Here is a 17837-nt window from a genome sequence, read left to right as displayed (position 1 = left end):
ACTGTGACCCCGCAGTTGATTATCTGTGCCTTGACAGTGCTGTCTACAAAAACCGCCAGAAAATTAGCACTTCTGAATGCCTGTTTTGCATTCTTCAAGTGCATTATTAGAATTCTTTTGTCAAAAGAAGCATGCTACATCATTGTATTCATAATAAATGCTCTTTGATTTGTAGGACTTTGTATTTGTAACACACCCAAACAAAGATCTCATTTGTTCTGCTGGCAAAAGCTAATCGGTACAAGGATTTTTTTTTCTATTTTATTTTCTGCAAAAACTGCCTTTCTGAGCCTAGAGATTGGGTTAGCTAAAAGCTTCACATTCATTATCTTTAAGGTACCATGTTAATGAAAGGATTTTAATCATTGACATTGCTATGTGAATTATTATTACACAAACCCCTGCTGTTGAGTTAGACAAAATTAACCCAGTGTAAGGGGCATTAAAAAAAAAAAAACCCACAACAAAACACCACAGCTAATTAGTTAGCTAACAGGAACAAAGAGAATGTATAACAAAGATGTTGAGAGGAAGACACTTACGTAAAAGCTGTAGCTTCCATTCCAACATTGATCTTTCTGTATGGAAATCTTTTTTTCTGTCTGATTTGTTCCATTAGACTTGAGCATTTTTATGTTTTGTAATTAGTTTTCTAAGCTACAATGTCTCACTTCTTTCAAACCGTGGAAATCCAAAGGCTCATAATAGAAAATGGAAGATATTTAAAAATGCTTTTAAATTATTTCCCCAGCGATCTATATCAGAAAGTAATTCTCTGGATTATTCTAGGAAATTATTTCCATATTCTCTGTTGTTCTCCACGAACTGCAGAATATTTTAACTGATCTAGCCAGGTTCCATTAGAATAAACTCTTCATTTTAATAGATTGATACTCTTGTCCAGGTTGCAATTCCATATGGAGCATATAAATGAAGCTATAGGTTTAAATCACTGCGTGGCTTCTCTTCTACACTCCTGGTCGTGCTGTTTTCCAATGGGCAACACATCATTGTGCTGATGTAAGAGACAAGGATGAGATGATCAAACCTCAGTGAAGTATTCATGCTGGGTGCCATTTGTTTATAATTGCTCTTTCTAACTTATAGTTTCAGATAAAGCTCCCAAAATGGGATAAAGAGAAAATAATAATTAAGTCTGTTTCTCTTTTTTGAGCCTGACAAAGACTTTAAAAATTTTTAATGTATTTGTCCTTCAATTCACTATACTACACATTCCCCACTTCTCTCTTTTGTTCATCAGTCTTTTCAGCCTGATAATTAAGACTCAAAATATTTGCCGCTGTTGTTTTTTCCAAGCCATCATTTGGTTTGTGTTGTAAATGTGGAACAACAATCATCTAGTTCTCTTGTGTGCCAGTAATTTAGTATTTCAATAATCTCCAATTGTTAAAAGGCTTTAAACAGATCAACATGTCTAGCAGTTTCCTTTTCTTTGTGGGAAAAAAAAAAATATGTGAATATAACATCTACAACATATACTTTTCTATTTTCCTTTTTTTCCTACCCGACCCCCACATCTTTTTTTTTCTTTAAATGATCCTTATGAGGGAATTAAAACACAGGGCAATTGTGAAGCATTAAAGAAAAGACTCCATTCAGTAAAAAAATAATGTTCTTACACAGGGGCAGTTTTTACAACCAATATAATCGCTTCAGCTCTACTAGTGCTAGATAATTCTATTAACTACCTTTATCCAAATTCAAGTAAAATAAAAGAAAGAGGTAGTATCTAGTATATGCTCCAAGGGGCAGACATTTCTGTTATGTAGAAATTTCCATGGAAGGATCTTAGAGGGTTTGAAAACTGTTGGCTAACCATGCCAGAAAACTCTAAGTCAAACTTGGGTTTGTTCTGCAATGTACACAATGGGTCCAGGAAGGGTGATGACAAAACTGGAAACAAGTTGTTAAGCACCTTCAAACATATTTTAGAGAGTAATAAAATTTGTTTTATTTCCAGAAACCCTGGATTCTAGAATCTTCTGTCAAAATTATCAAATCTGTAAGTAACTGCCTGAGGCACTATTTTGTGGAGAACTGTAGGTGTTAATCAGGTCAGTTGTCTAAAAGGGATTTAGATATCCGGTGTATAAAGCACTGAAAATGTTTGCCAGTGATTGGCCTAGAATCAAACAAATTAGTGATAACTCCCAGGACAGAACCTACCCAACAGTCCTTACTCCCAGTGTATTTTTTCATTTTTGTTTTTCCTTTTTTTCATTCAACATTGATACACCAAGAATGAAATGCAGTTTTTCCGACATTGGGAGTTTTCCTATAATACAACTTTCAGAGCACAGAAAAGCGACACAGAAAGTAATCCCAAAATTGTATCAAAATCCACAAATAACTCAGCTGAAAACCTAGGAAGGACATTCAAGTTGCAGACAAGAGAGACTGTGGACTTCTCTTACTCCTTTAGAAATTGGAAAAGATTCATTGTTCCAGTTGAGAAATGCCTGGCAGTCACAGAAGACAGAGTCCAGTCTCTACTGGTGTGGCCCTTCCCAGCGGTCAGAATTCCTGTAACACCATCCAGTCTACAGTTAGATTACACCCTCCCGCTTTAAAAAGTAGTGCTATACAGATGTGGACAAAACTCCGTGGATAATCACACATAATTCACAAGCTTCCTTCCAACTTGTAGGCTGTTCTGGCAAAGACTTGCTGTGCATCTTCCCTGGCCACCAAAGTGGTTCCCTTTCCCTCCTTCTACTAATCAGTCAGCTTAATGCTGGCCTGTTGTGAATCTTGCAATGGGGAAAACTACGGATAGCTTTAGCTGTAACAACCCCTACTTAAATATCATTCATATGCTGTATTAGACTAAGCATGAATTGAAAATAAACAATTTCATGAAAGGAAAGAAGCTGAATTAATTTTTCAGTTGTCCACAGCAAATCTCTGTTGTCTATTGAATGTCATGTTTTTACTGATGGTAGATAGCTATGTATTTATGAAAATTAGATACAGGTCATCTATCTATATGTTTATGGTTTCACATAGAAGTGTGTATGTGCATTTGCCTGTAAGAATTGCATGGGAAAACTGATTAGAAAAATAAGACTATCAACCCTGATCCATTTGTGCTTTTCAGTTTCATATGCTTCACAATTATTTGCTCAGACTTCATATTGATGTCAATGAGAATTTTATGCAAGCAATGAATGCATGATATACAATAGAAACTTGTCATTTATAGCAGAGAACTTTCTTTTCTTCTTCATAAATATTATTTAAGCTAGCCAGTAATATCTGAAAATATAGAGGTTCTGACAATACCCTCTTTTAACAAGTATTTCATATTGTTAAAAATCTTTCTAGCTCTGTTTCTTCAATTAACTTACGTATATGCTTCTCTATTAGCATGCATTTAAGTTTGTTGCTGAATAGGGTTGAAAATTCACCTTTTTTTTAAGGTACGTACTGACTAATGATAAAAAAATGTTTTTTACACCACTTCTTTATGTCTTATACAAATGATTTGCAAAACCTTTTGAATTCTGATCTTTGACCTGCTGCACTACAAAGCAGTTATCAGACCCCATTGTGAACACTTTGGGAAAACACAGCCTGGCTGACAAATTAGTAGTATTTGGTGCTAATATTACTAATTCACCATCTGAAAGGCCTGCTCACTGGGGAAAAATAACATGTTCTCTGAGTCACAGGAGAAACTAGGGAGATAGTTAATGGGTGTTGGCTGTGCTGCACATATTGTGCACAACGCTGTTCACATTGCAGCTGACTGACTGCCAATAGATGTGGAAGTAATTGTCAACAAGATTTATTGTTACTTTCACATTTATACAGTTAGAGAGGAAAGGTTGAAAGAAGTTTGTGAAGTTCAGTGCTGACTTCTACTGAACCTTAGCAACACACACTGATTATCACTAATGCATGTCACTGAAAGAATTTTGCATCTTCGGAGGCTTAAAAGTCATTCTTGTCAGAGCAAAATCCCCACAATCCTCTGTAATTTTTTTTTCTGAGATCAATACATGAGCTCTGACTCCAGTTCTAGCTCACAAAATAGCATTTTTTCAGGATACAACTAACCTCACACTTTTTTAATAACAGAATTAGGGACTCAAGGTAATTAAAAAGTAACCATGAGAAGCAGGTGGTTTTTACTTTAAATTAAGGGTTGTAAGTTGTGGGGGAAGAGAGTGGATCATCTTTGCAAAGGAAAGACTTTAGTTCACCAGTTTGAAAGAGCACAACACACTTTTAATATAAATGTATAAACTCCGGAGGTATGAATTTCAATGAATGCTTTTTTCAGCTTCTGTTCCTTTGGTTTATGCTTCTAGAGAATGTTTCTAACCTAGCTTCACTAAGGCAAAACTGTTTGATTTACATGTAATTTTATATACATATATTTCTGACTTTAAAAGGATAGATTTATTTTATCCAGTGCTAGAGAATTTAATCAGAAACGAAGACTCAACATCTCAGGCATTTTTGTGACTATCCAGATAGAGCAAAAATTTTTACTTTGAAGGCTCTTAGAACTGTCCTGCTTGAACCTCTAGTGGGTTTTTTCTTTGTTTCAGATGAAAATCAGCTGAGGTGAACTTGATTACATTTTTGCTGTAGAAGACTCTTCTAGCTCTGGCATCTTCTTAACTAACAGCTTAAAACTATGATACACAAGACTGACAAGCAATAGCCACCTGGATTCTTTCAAATAAAACTGCAATCACAGTCTAAAATGGATGGGAGAGAGAGACTACAGCTAGAGGACTTACCCAGTACTGCTGAATGTTGCTGCAGTCTATATTGAGATCTTGGAAAGCAAACAGAGAACATATTTAGGCCCAGTTATTATGCTTGAAACAGGCTCTTACAGTACTACATAAATACATGTGTACAATTACTCCATCTGCAATTAAGACAACTATTCAGTCACTGAGGTGGACACCTACTTGTTCATTTAGCAGGGTATTCTGTCAGTTTGCACATAATTAGCATTATTAAAGTCTCAATTTTTATCTTATAGATGGTACTGGTACTGGTAACAGTCCTTATTTTATTATACTTTAAATATCCAATGTACCTAAAGGCAGCACGTATGTTTAAAAGTGCTCCCTGCAAGGCAGCTTCTGTTTGCTTGTGGTTCTGTACTTACCTGTTAGGAAGCATGACCCTAATTTCAAAACTAGGCAGGAAAACACATGCCAGCTTAACAGCTGATAAAAGTCTCCGAGTTCATTTGTTTGTTGCCAAAGAGGGGACAGCTTATTGTAAACTAATAAAATTTAAAAAAAATATCTCTTCTCAAAACTTGTTCTTGTCTTCCAATTGCAGGTGGCGCTTCCCAGCACTGTTGCAGCTGTTCAGAGAATTATCTTGGTAACCAAGAACATCTGGATAACGATAGAACAAGAGTGTCAGGTTATGTAGAAAATAGGATGGGAAAATAGTTACAGCAATTTTGGATTGGAACTGCTCTAAAGTGTCCTAAAAACTGTTAGAAAACCCAGCATTTAGATAAGCAACCTGTTTATCTAAACGTTACTTACATGGCAGTGACATTTATGCAGGAAGACATCTGAAACTGTAATGCTAATTAAAAAAAATACATTTCACTACTAAGAAGAAAATCAAAACCATTTGAAACATTTTTTTTCCTAATAATTAGGTAAACACTGTTACAAGATACAGTATCGGAAAGAGGTTCTACACATCCTTGTGAAAGTAATGAGTTGCAGCCTTGGTGTTGAATGTTCCTGACATTTAGATTTGGCCTAAAGGTGAAAGCATTTTATATACATGTCCCTCTCTGTTTTAGGATTTCCCCCATTTTCCAAAATACCTACTACATTTTATTGCTCTTCAAAACCTTCTATACTCTTATTTCAGAAAAAAAACATATGGGAACGGTATATTTGAAAATAATATTATAATGTCATCTACGTATGGGAAATACCACTGCTTTTTTCATATAGTCTCTTATGATCAAATAGTTCCCAGAATTAGCTGGATTAGCAGAATCAGTCTGAGTAATGTGAAGTGCTGAGAAGTCATTGACGACTATTGTGTATCTGTGTGAGCCAATGCTCATACAGCTGTAAGACAATCAGAAGGTAATGCAAGGGTAAAACAGAGTATTAACAAAGGTAGTTTCTGAGAGAATGAGGCCAGAGGGCTTGGTACATGCTGCATTGCATAGTGCCCAGAAGAGATGCCCTCTGGCCCTTCACTCTAGCAGTTATGCATATGTTAGGCATATGAAATAAATGAAATCTGGCTACAGAAATATACACTAAGTGAAGTAGTTCAAACTTGGTGACTTTGGATAACAGATATTTCTGCCAATTCCTTTCTCCTGTGGAGAATAAAATCCAAAGCTTCACCAGATTTGTCTGAACAGCCCTGCATACTGATAGCACAACTGAAGTTCTACCTTGTTCAGTCCTCACCCCTTGAGTTCAGCCCTTACCTACTTGAGTTATAAGCAAAGCTTTCTCTGCCAAAGGTTAAAATCTTGACTTCTTTTAAGGCTCACATCACTAGTACTTGCAACATTCAAGTGTTCTTGTTTAAATGGGAAAATGGTTAATTTTGTAAGAAAACTTCCAAGGCCTTAAATCCTATGTCCTTGAACATTACTGTGAGCTAATGGGTGGAAACATAACAGTCTGAAAAATACGTTAATTTGTTGGACCATTAAAGATAATTTGTGTGAGTAAAGATACAATTTGCCAATTTACATAGAAGTCAGGTAAGGCAACAAATTATTTAGGATACAAAAATAACTAGGTGGTTATACTTTTTTTTAAGATAGCATTACAGGTCTCTCTCATCATGCCTACATGATAGAGGCAGTAACAGAAGAGCTATTAGTATTTTAATTACAAAGAAACAATGTGGCACATACCACTACTTGGCAGCTGGATGAAATTAATGCTGAGTAATGCAGAAAGTTTCCAGAGATAACATCTTCATTAGCAGGTCTATGATATCCTACATTGGCTTGTTTTTCGGTCCACTAGGCTGAAAAACAAATATTATAGATGAAACCTTCAAACATCATGAACAATTCTGTTCTATGTTTGCTGCAGAGAAAGAAAAAACATAGAGGTATAAAAAGATAATCTGGTGACTGATGCAGCCAGTCACCTGGTGCTGTTTCCCCTTCTCCCAAGCACGTCTGAGGCACTCAGCTGTCTGACAACAGCCCCTCGCCCCCTGCTCACCTTACCTTTTTATTTGCCAGTAAAAACCTAGTACAGATAAATTAAGGTAGTTCAGAGCATATCCCTGGGTTTCATCATCTCAGTTACCAGACATTGGACAGATTACAATTTCACAGATGCTAGGAGAGGAGATATTATAGCAAAGCAGTAGTGCCACTACAGATAAGGTTAAGATGGCACTTCCATTATAAACACCTATTTTCAGTGGCTTATAACTTCAGGCTACAAATTTCTCTCAGGCTGAAACCTGGCATATTTGGGCTCAACTTGGTAATGGCTTTCCCTGTCTCTTCATACCATTTTGATTAGGCGTTTGCAGCACGAGAATGCACACAAATATATGTCTCTGGTCGTTTCAAATGGCACTGAAATACTTTTCTTTCATGAAAAAGCCTGGAGGGCAGGATGTTCCTGTCATTCTAACACCCATTTTACTGTCAGCTATTTCCCCCAAAAGATAACTTTTAAAGCGACAAAATTCACATGATTATTTCCAAAAACCACTCAGGACAGCTAAGGGGTATGGTCTGCGCTGAAGGACACGCTGTGTCCCTCTGAGTGGCCAGAGCTCGCTGTGCTCACCAAAGCCGTGCAGGCTGGGCTGGGTCTTGCTCAGGGCTGGGATAAAAGCCACGCTTAGCAGAACAGCATTTCTGGGAGTTCAACATATTGACCAAAACTTACATATTTTGGAATGAGGAAAAAACAAGCGTCATTATATAGCCCACAAATCTCATTATTTTAATGAGGCACTTATTCTAATTGTCTAATTATTTTGAATTATACCTCATTATTAAAATCCTGTTTTTTCATTCTGATCTTTAATGAAGGGTGTAATGAAATCCCTAAATACAGTATGGATTTTTTTTCTGCAGCCTTCTCCTCTCATAAAGTTTTGAATTTTTGCCAAAGATGATAATTTTTCAGCAAGCCTAAAAAACCCAATAAAGTACAGAGACCTTCTTGCATGTCAGTGTACCTGCCTGGCTCCTTTCATGGTAATATCTCTTTCACTAGGTATTAAAAAAAATAAATGTAATAAACCTGTTGAATGAGACAAGTTTTGTGTTATTTTTCCTTTTGTATTTCTCATGTACCAAGATATGTACTGAACTATTATATCACAAGAAATGCATAACGCTTCTGTACTTTTAATGACCTGAGGAGATGCTGTACCAATCAAAGCGTATTTTTAAAGAGTCAGACTCACAGTGGACAGAGCAGAAAAGGACAAAAAAGTGGGAAGAGGAAGAGGAGAGAAAAAAGGGATACCAACATTTGAAGAGGGAGTATAAAAATGATTGAACATCAATTATTCTTGATACTTTTCATTTTTTCAAAAATTATTTCTGATTACTTTCCTCAGTTTAATTTTTACCAGCATATCCCGTGCACACTATAAATCCTTTGTAGTTCTGGAACATGTGTGGTATGTACACCTTTCAATATACTGGGCTGTGTACATTCCTCGGGACACCAGGCCCAGACCCACTGAGAGAGGAAGCAATCATGATGGCATCATGTTAACTAAATCTGTCTGTGGGAACACCATATTGGTATTTATTTTAGGCAGCAGACATTCATATGTGGCAGATATAGACAGCAGTATGAAGCACATGGAAGAGAGGAACATGCTGCTTACTCTGGTCACTCCAACTGGAAACATGTGGCAGGACTGGAAAGAATCCAAAGGTGAAAATAATTCAAAATTGAACTGCTGTTGTTTTTTTGAAAAAGAGGCAGAAAAGGGAATGTAATAAAAATGATAATGCTAACAGCAGAGCAGGAAAATTAGGAAATTCTTACATGGAACGTCCCCAGCAACGGGACAGCAGAGCGCTGAGCGCAGTGTGTGCGCACCCCGCGCTGTGAGAGCTCGGCAGCGCCGCAGCCCACGCCAGCCCCACGCCAGCCCCACGCCAGCCCCACGCCAGCCGGCCCGGCACTGCCAGCGCTCGGCTGTGGCAGCACAGGGCTCAGCATGAGCTCATTTCCCCGGCTCCGCAGCACAGTAAATTGGCTGTGCTGAGCTCAGAGCTGCCTCGGTTAGATTGGTACCGGTGTTTGAATTTCAATCTGGCTCAGGCTTCTCTGCATTACACTGCAGGAGTTTGAATGATTGCTGGGTAAACCTACCGAAAGACTTGTAGAAAGACAGTTTTTAGATAAATTGTATACCTGTGGAACTCCTTCTAAAAATATTACTGAGTTAATAGTATAGTACAGTAAGACTCCTCCCAAAACGCTAGACACACAGGCAGTAGGAACACTCACAATTGCATTACAGAGTACAAAATAATTGCAAAGGCTGTAAGGAAGAGATATTATTATGCTGCAGGGCATAAACCCCAATTTAAAGCTCCCTGTAAACTGTTGGTCCAGGTAAGGTTTGGATGACAATCCTGTATGGTGTATTTCATATTCCTAGTTGGATATTCTGATTAAAAGTACTTTCCAGTGATTGTTGTAGAAGAATCTTTTCAGTACATGCAAGCCATCATTAGAAACACTATCTAAAAGCCTGAGTCCAATCTAGTGAAAAGAACAACTTTTTAGGTTAGCATGGATACACTGGCAAAACAAAAAAAATCAACCCAAACCAAAATACTCTAACATTTAGTTCTAAATTTCAACTCACAAACGTGGCCATCTATCTCAAATGTTACTTTACGAATGAATAGATTTATTGGTTGTGGTAAGGTCAGATGACTGTATGTGAAGCAAAAATATTCCTTGAAGAGGTGGATACTCTTTCCTCTTTGTAAGAAGGATTTTCCATGGTTCAGCAGGACTGCAAAAATGCTTTCGTGTCAGGCATGGACTGGTGATAATTGTTAGTGATTGAATGTCACTGAGTAAGAGAGGGAAAAAACCCCTATGTAACGGCAGAGGATGGTATGTGAAAATGCTGGTTACACTGACACAGTATCACTCTATCAGACTTTATAAATGAAGGGCAAATTAAATTAGGTTAAATATATGGTTATTTAACAACACTCAACCAAATATTTCTTTGCTGGATAGCAAATAAGGCTTGTATTTAACCAAAGATTAGTGCATTCCAATTTTAATACCAATGCAGTTTGTTTTTATAGGAGGATCTAAACAGCACTTTATGTTGACATTTCTATTGCGTATTTAATGAACGCATATCAAATATGCATGGCAAATAAATACTGTGTTCCACGTAAACCTTTCCTGCACACTCCCTGTCTTTTCTGCTTTGAAATATATTTGTTCTCATAAAAATGCATATCGGTACAATGTAACTAAATCTTATCTGAGTTTTTTTCCAGACAAGAAGCAGAAGTCTAGATCATTATAAGTACTGCTGTACTGCTGTTTTAAAATGCGACCCTGAACTGCACCTCTGCCTCCCTCTGAACAGTCAGTCTGCTGAGGAAGGCCCCTTCTGACAGAACAGATTAAGACCATCCAAAACTCCTTAATCCACTGTCCACATACAACAGCGCTGTGGAATTGCATGTGACACAACCAACAAAAATCAGAGCTGGCAGAAGATCCTAACTACGCTTTTCAGCCTGCATCGCTAAATGCTGCTTTGTGCTCAGCTGGAGTAGAGGACACCTCACCTGACAGCAGCTGGTTGGTTCTAGGTACAGGGGGGTAACATTTCCAGCACACTATTCAACTTTTCTGGATAAAAGGTTCATTGTTCACATCCCAATGGATCCTAGCTGAAGTTTACTTCATTGGTAATTCTAGGGGACATATGGAAATATCTGGCAGACATTTTCTATGTAGGAGCCCAAAATGTTGTCTCTTCAAAGAACTGTTTAAAGACATATTGTGAATTATACCATATAAAGGATGAATTAACATATATGTCTATTACACATATCTTCTGGCTGCTTGCAAATAAGTCTAAGGCTATAAGAGCTGTTCCAATTTTCATTTTAAATGATGCTATCTAATCTATCAATTTACTATTTGGGTGCCCTACTTAGCTTTAACAGAGAGCAGTCAACTCCATTTTCTGTGCAAATATGTTAACATAAAGGCAGTAATTACTATTTTTTCCTCTTTTTTGATTTGCAAAAGCTTTTCAAACAATATTACAGACTTTTAAAGGAAACACAAACATTGTATTTGTTTGGTACCTTCAAGTCCAGAAATAACAAACCCCAAACTCCTTAGCTCAAAAGATTCTGAAATGAATGCTTATTTCTGCACACCTTCAGGTTCTGGTATTTTATAAAAGAGCTTTAATGCTGGTCTGCCTAGTAATTCACTATGGGATGTCTTTATATACCACTGACAGTAATACGGCTCATTTTGGGTGATTAACTTAACCCCCAGTATTGCAAGTGCCTTGCTACATTAGCATATCTTTCAAGGAATAGTTGCAATGTGAGAAAATTGCCTGTAGGATTATTTGCAACTAGGAACCTGTGAAATGTAAAATAAAATTGAAGACTATAAAGTAAAACATCAAAGCCACCTAAAATATTAATAGCCAGTACTCCACAAAGTAATTTAGAAGAATTGCATGAGGGAGTGAAAATTACTAATTTAAAAACAGATAGCTTGGGCAAAATAAAGTCAGAAGTTTAGAACAAACAATAGATAATACAAATTCATTGTATACACAATATGAAAAGAATGCAAGCGGCTCTAGCAGCTTTAGTAGCTGAAGAAGGCTGGGAGAGAAATGCCTGACCAAGCAAGCAACTAGATCTGTACAAACAAAACAAGAAAGTTGCATTATATTGAATTTAGGCTACTGGAGGGAAAGAAAAACAAGTACTTTTTAATCCATCTAGTTTTCAGTTACATTTTCTTTCTAATTGAACACAGGCAGACCTTGTGGGCAGAAGGATTTTCTTTTTAATTGATGTATTTGGAGCTAAGAGCCATTGTCATGCTGTTCCAAATCATGTTTTCACCTGCTCTCTGTGGGGTAAACATGTTGGAAGTTTCAGTCGGGTTTCTGTGGGAGATTACAAGCTTTAAAGCTAACATCGTGAAACCTGTTTCCCTTTTGATATGCACTTTTTCTTTTAATAAATTTCAGAACAAAGAAATAAACTCAGATGAATCATAAAGGCACCAAAAATAGAAGTCTTTAGTCTTGAATCAGGCCCTGATTCTGCATGGCAGAGCTTCGAGTTGGACTCATGGCTAATCTTTTTATTGAACCATCACCTCATGAAAGTTCTTAAGTATTTACACAATTTACTGCTCAGTGCACTAACACTGGGCCAAGAGTATGAGCCCAAGCAACCTCTGTGTGAGTCACTGAGGCTGCCTTCATCCAGGGCTGCCCAGCCTTGGCTCTTCCTCTTTGATCAGGATAACACATGCCAGAAAACGACCTAAAGGCCTGTATGAAATTCATGGCTCATTCTACACAGTAGTCTGTTGCACCAGTTGCACAGAAAACCTGCAAGGGAAAGCAATGGGACTACTCTGTCCTTATCTGCTCTTGGCTCCATGTGGGGTGATTCCAGGTCAAAGTCTAGGTAAGAGGCTGTGGTTCACCAAAACCCACATTTGGCTTTTGCAATTCTTCAGCACATTGTTGCCGGGGCTGTCCTGTGAAACCGCATTAATATCACAACGGGTGCAGATTCAGACCTTGCCAGTGAAATATAAACTGTCCAGCAAGGAGGTGTATTTCTGAAAAGTTGCCACATATACTGGGTCATTCACTATGCAACTGAATAGTGCATGGGTGTAGGAGGAAAGTGCAGAGGCCAAGCATTTATTCCCATATTTTGTCTGTTTTCTTTTGGAAATAGGCAGTGCCGTAATGTAGAAGTCTCCCATGGTAAGACATTAGTACATGTTCTACAGAAAACAACATTATTTTGGTGGAAAGGGGGCTGACTTAATGACCGAAGAGGTCTGTTTTAATCTCTCATAACTGTGATCCTGGTAGTTTCATAGACATTCTAGTCTATAGTACAAGATGATAAAACCTGAACTTATTTGGGAAGTTCTGGTACTTAAAAAAGAAAAGACCTCTACCAGCTGCTTCTAAATAAAGACTTTTCTGTATTAAATACTCCAGACTAAATTCTGTGATTCTTGATGATGATTTTTTTTTTTAACCTGCAATTAATAGATCTCAAGACTGTATTTATAATCACGCTCACTTACACATATATCATGATACAATGTGGATAAAAGGATTACAAAAAGAGGTTTGATACCACACTTCTAGCTTATATTTAGAAGTCAGGGAAGGAATCGTTTTCAAATGGACCTATCCATCCAAGTACCAGATGAAAAAACAATGCCGGCAGCTATTTTCAGATGACCTACTCTAAATACCAACTGAAATATAATACCTTTAAAAGAAAGGTGCTTTTTGTTCTTCTTTGAGCTATAACATGTAGAGCAACAAGGGAAAGGTGCTTTGCAATGAATGATTCACTTTCCTATAATAATGTGTGGAGCCTCCCCTCACTATGCCATACTTACAAGGTAGCAGAAATCACCTTTGAAACGACTTAACTGAATCTCAGGGATTATTCTATGGGTAACCTACTGCAAGGCTGCTGTATCTTTTTATCTTTCCCTCCATCTTCCACAAAGGGAATCTTCCTAAAGAATACTGAACTTCATTACATTGACAAACTCATGAACCCATCTAGCCTGTATGGTTTCTTTGAACAACCGGTTGCCTGGAATCATTCAGAGCAGCAAGAAGAGTCTGGCTCAATGTGGGTCATGAGGATCAGAACCAGCTTCCACCCCTGTTGCACCGAAGGTATTTTAACTCCAGTTACAGAAGTCATCATGAAATGGCAGTATTTTTTCTTCTGAACTGGACTTTAAGAACAAGGTTATTCTTCACTATGACCAAAAGTGTTTCAGTCAGTGAGGGCAAATAAGTGACCTTTATAGAGAAATCTGTAATAACGACACTGTCCAAACAGATATTTTAATAAAAGAACAGAAAAATAAAATTACCCAGAGATAATACTGTGGCTAAATGGGGACTAAGTGACCACTGATTGAATTCTATTAATTTCTCTATTGATTTCTAAAAATAAGTTATTTGATGTATCCTGTGTATGCTACATTGCAGGGAATGTATACAGCAGGATTTCCATGTCAGAACGCAGTGCTAATTGTGAAGAGCAGAGTGTCTCAGCTGCTATGAAATGGAAAGGAGCAGTTAACCTGATCCCCCCTGCTTTTTTTTTTTTTTTTAATTTATTTTTTTCAGTTTTAGCAACAAAGCTTTAGAGAACTATGTTTCTCAGCTGTGAAATACTGTGCCTTGGCAAACTCCATTCTGTGGATCCACGATCCTGAGGCTATGGCCACACAGGTGCTAGGACCGTCTTGAGCAGGCTCATGCAGTCCTTTCAGCAGCAGAATATTTCTGAAATGCATCAGTGTACTGATACTTTCATCTTTTCTTTAGGATTGATGCTTTTTGTGAGACTGCCTGGGCCAGGCTGCTCTCACCTGCGCTGGTGGCTTGGCTGTTCCAAGAAGTTGGCACCCACATATCCATGGAAGGCAGTGGGAAAGAGGAGAGTTCTGAAAATGTAGGTCACCAGCTTTGAAAACATATACAATACTTATACTGACACCTTACTCTTTCTCCAGCTGAGGTAGCCGGCACAAAAAAGGCTTGAAACTTGGAAAGGTTTTGTTTTGTTTTCTGAGTGCTTTCATTCTATTCAGGACCATACAACTCTGTGACTGTATGAAATATTTGTTACTAAAGTACATGACACTTCTATAAGAATTTGTAGCCACTTGACTTTTATGATATATGTTGATAACAGTACCATTTATTACAGAAGCCTAAAGTGTCTCTTTGAAAAGAAATTACCAAATATAAAATTTCTCTTTGTATAAAAATATCCTGTAAAAGGATTATTTTCATGAATAGCAACACTTCGCTTCAATTTGTATGTCTGTTTGCAATTTCTAAAGACGCTTTTAGATAGATCTCATTTCTATGAGGATTTGATAAGGCAACTCTGAGGAAATAATAAACAGATTCTATTTATAATGGACTTGCTAACTAGCACTAACAAAAGGCTTTTATGCATGAGGTCTTTTTATTTTGAGTTGATCTTCACTGGTATAAAACTATTATCATAGGATCCTGTTCAGTCCGTAAGTATGCAGTGACTTGATTCTGTCTGAAAACAGATCTAAGAAGAAAAATTCAATGTTTCTTGGAACAGTAGGCACTGGTGGTATACTGATGTTTCCATTATTATTATTTAAAGAAGTTACTGTTTCCTTCGTTTCAGGATTCTTGGGGAGATCTCATAATGTTGCACCTGCAATGTCAGACTGGTTTCTCATCTGGCATTGTTCACACCTAACCCGTTTATCAAGGAAGGAGGACCCGGCATAATTACTTTCCTGAGATTTCACGCCAGCCTTAATAAGGATTGTAGAATTTATATAATGAGACATGGTAAACAATTCAGGGGGTTGATTTTCACAATAAGAGGAAGCCCAGGCTTCCACAAATAATAGCTTAGCATGTTTGAATGAGCAAATTGGTGATTTGCACACACAAATATTTAGATATTTAACAAGCGGAGGCTCCAGGAGTAACAGGCAATTTTCAGTGCAAGTTCATGATGTTCAGTAGAAATGGACAGGACTTCAAATTCTGAAATACAATGCCCCTGAACAAGGGAGCTGATACCACACTACAACCGACCAGTTTGACTCTGCTGCCTGTCCCCACTCAGCTCAACTGTCAAAACGTTTGGTTGTTCATTTGAAGAGTTGATTTATCTCATCTGTTCCTACAAGATTAAAGACTATGAAAGGTCCATCTTACTTTCCTGTTGCGTGTAGAGCTTAGTCTGCACTGTAGAGACCAGTGTAACTAGTTTAGACCAACAATCAATTCATTCCTTGGCTCAAAAACTATGAGGAACTCTCTAAATGCTTTTGAAGACCTTGGACAGGATAATGTGAGGAAGTGGGGGAGAAGATTCATCCTGGATTGCACAGTCCTTTCCCACAGTAGGCAGCTGTCAGTAAGTGTGAAATTTTCAAGCATGAAGAAGTCCCCAGTGCATCAAAGGTTACTGCTTAAAACTTACTGGCCCACACATCTGTTACCATCTGATCTGGCTGTCTGAGAAAACAGTGCAGAAACAAATGGCACAAACAAATTTAGAACAGTTATCTCTAAAATAATACAAAGGAATTGTAGTTCAGTGGTGTAAAGAGTAGGAAAAAAAAACCCAAAAAACCAAAAAACAAAAAACTTTAAAAGCTGCTTTTTTACCACTGCAATTTGTTGAAGAAAATAAAAAGTATAAGCCACTTTACCATTATTTTAATGGATACATCATGTTCTCTAGCATCAGAATTACAAAGGTGTAATTGGTTATATTTATAACTTCTATCCTTATTTGTAGAGAAAATCTTACACATTATCTTTAAAGAGATTTCACTTGGAATACTTACCTACCTTGCTATTTTGCTCTTATTTATTATTATTACATGTTTTATTCTATTCTTTCTGTGAAAATAAATGGGGAAAGACTAACTCATTATACAGCAACTCATAAAACTCTCACATTTCCTGGAAGAAAATGATTTATGCTAAGACTGGTACTGACAAGCACTTTTTTAATTGCCAGTAATGTATACAGAAAGAATATGGTAGATATTATCCCTGATATTGCTGCTGAGGCTAAAGTAATCTTCTCTGTATCAGAAGTCCCTGTCATCATTTTGTTCACTAGCAGATATGGCTTGATTAGGGCAGTCCCATTGTTTCATCTGAAATCTTAGCAGATTAATACTTTCATCAGGGCATCAATTTGTCCCACTTTTCTTTTTGCTGCTCTTCGTGAGTGACACAGCCAAAGGAATGCACCTCTTTAAACTGTCATTCAGTTTAACTCCTCCTCTGCAATTATACTGGCATGCATAATACATCATAACAAATTGGATTTTGCAAAGAAGCAACAACAGAAATTATATTTGCTTGTGGCATAAGATAGAAGCTGTTGTAATAGGGGAGAGAGAGGGTGAGCAATGGATAAAGAAATCTAATGAATTAAAACCACTTACAGAAAACAGCAGTTGCCTTCCATTATATTTTCTCAAGGTTTCTTCTTTCTTAGCATAAAGCCCAACTGCACAAGCAAAGTGAAAGAAAAAATGAAATATTAAAACAAATTAAATAGCTTTACAATTAGCGAAGGCTTTACAAAATTGTACAACGTGTTTACTGTTTAACAGGAAGATTTTCTTCTGGCTTTAGAGGTTAAAAATAACGGTCTTACTTCAAGGAAAGCTTTTTGTTTGAACAAAAATTGTTAAAGAGACACCACCAGGCAAGAAATCCTACATCATAAAGGACAAATATCTTTAACAGATATCCTGGCTGGCATAAGGAACTTCCATTTTCCTTTGATGAGTAAAAGTCCTTCCCCCACGCACCAATCTCTGTGATGATTATCCAAGTCTCTCTCGGTCTAGCAGAGTCAGTGGCTGATTATCCTCCTCCTTGCATCTGACTGCCAAAGCTACTGGAGATAAGGGGCAACCCAGAATATCCTTCAAGTAGCTGACTAGAGCCAACAACATATGCTCCATGTGCATGGGACTTCAAGACAGTAACCAGATCAGTTGTCTGCTCCA

The 17837-nt window shown here is 37.3% G+C and overlaps 1 long non-coding RNA gene across 1 annotated transcript; it reads right to left on the bottom strand.

Annotated features, from left to right (window-relative positions):
- Positions 1-4378: 4378 nt before the first annotated feature.
- On the bottom strand, positions 4379-17405 carry LOC139828233 (uncharacterized). The gene is made up of 4 exons (XR_011739610.1): positions 17265-17405; positions 6905-7020; positions 5153-5390; positions 4379-4810 (listed from the first exon to the last, which is right to left on the bottom strand). It is a non-coding gene; the product is annotated as an uncharacterized lncRNA (long non-coding RNA).
- Positions 17406-17837: the final 432 nt, after the last annotated feature.

This window comes from Patagioenas fasciata, chromosome 6, assembly GCF_037038585.1.
Source record: "Patagioenas fasciata isolate bPatFas1 chromosome 6, bPatFas1.hap1, whole genome shotgun sequence".
NCBI classification, from domain to species: domain Eukaryota; kingdom Metazoa; phylum Chordata; class Aves; order Columbiformes; family Columbidae; genus Patagioenas; species Patagioenas fasciata.
Note: the sequence above shows the minus strand (reverse complement) of the source record. Positions and strands in the feature narration are given on the sequence as shown.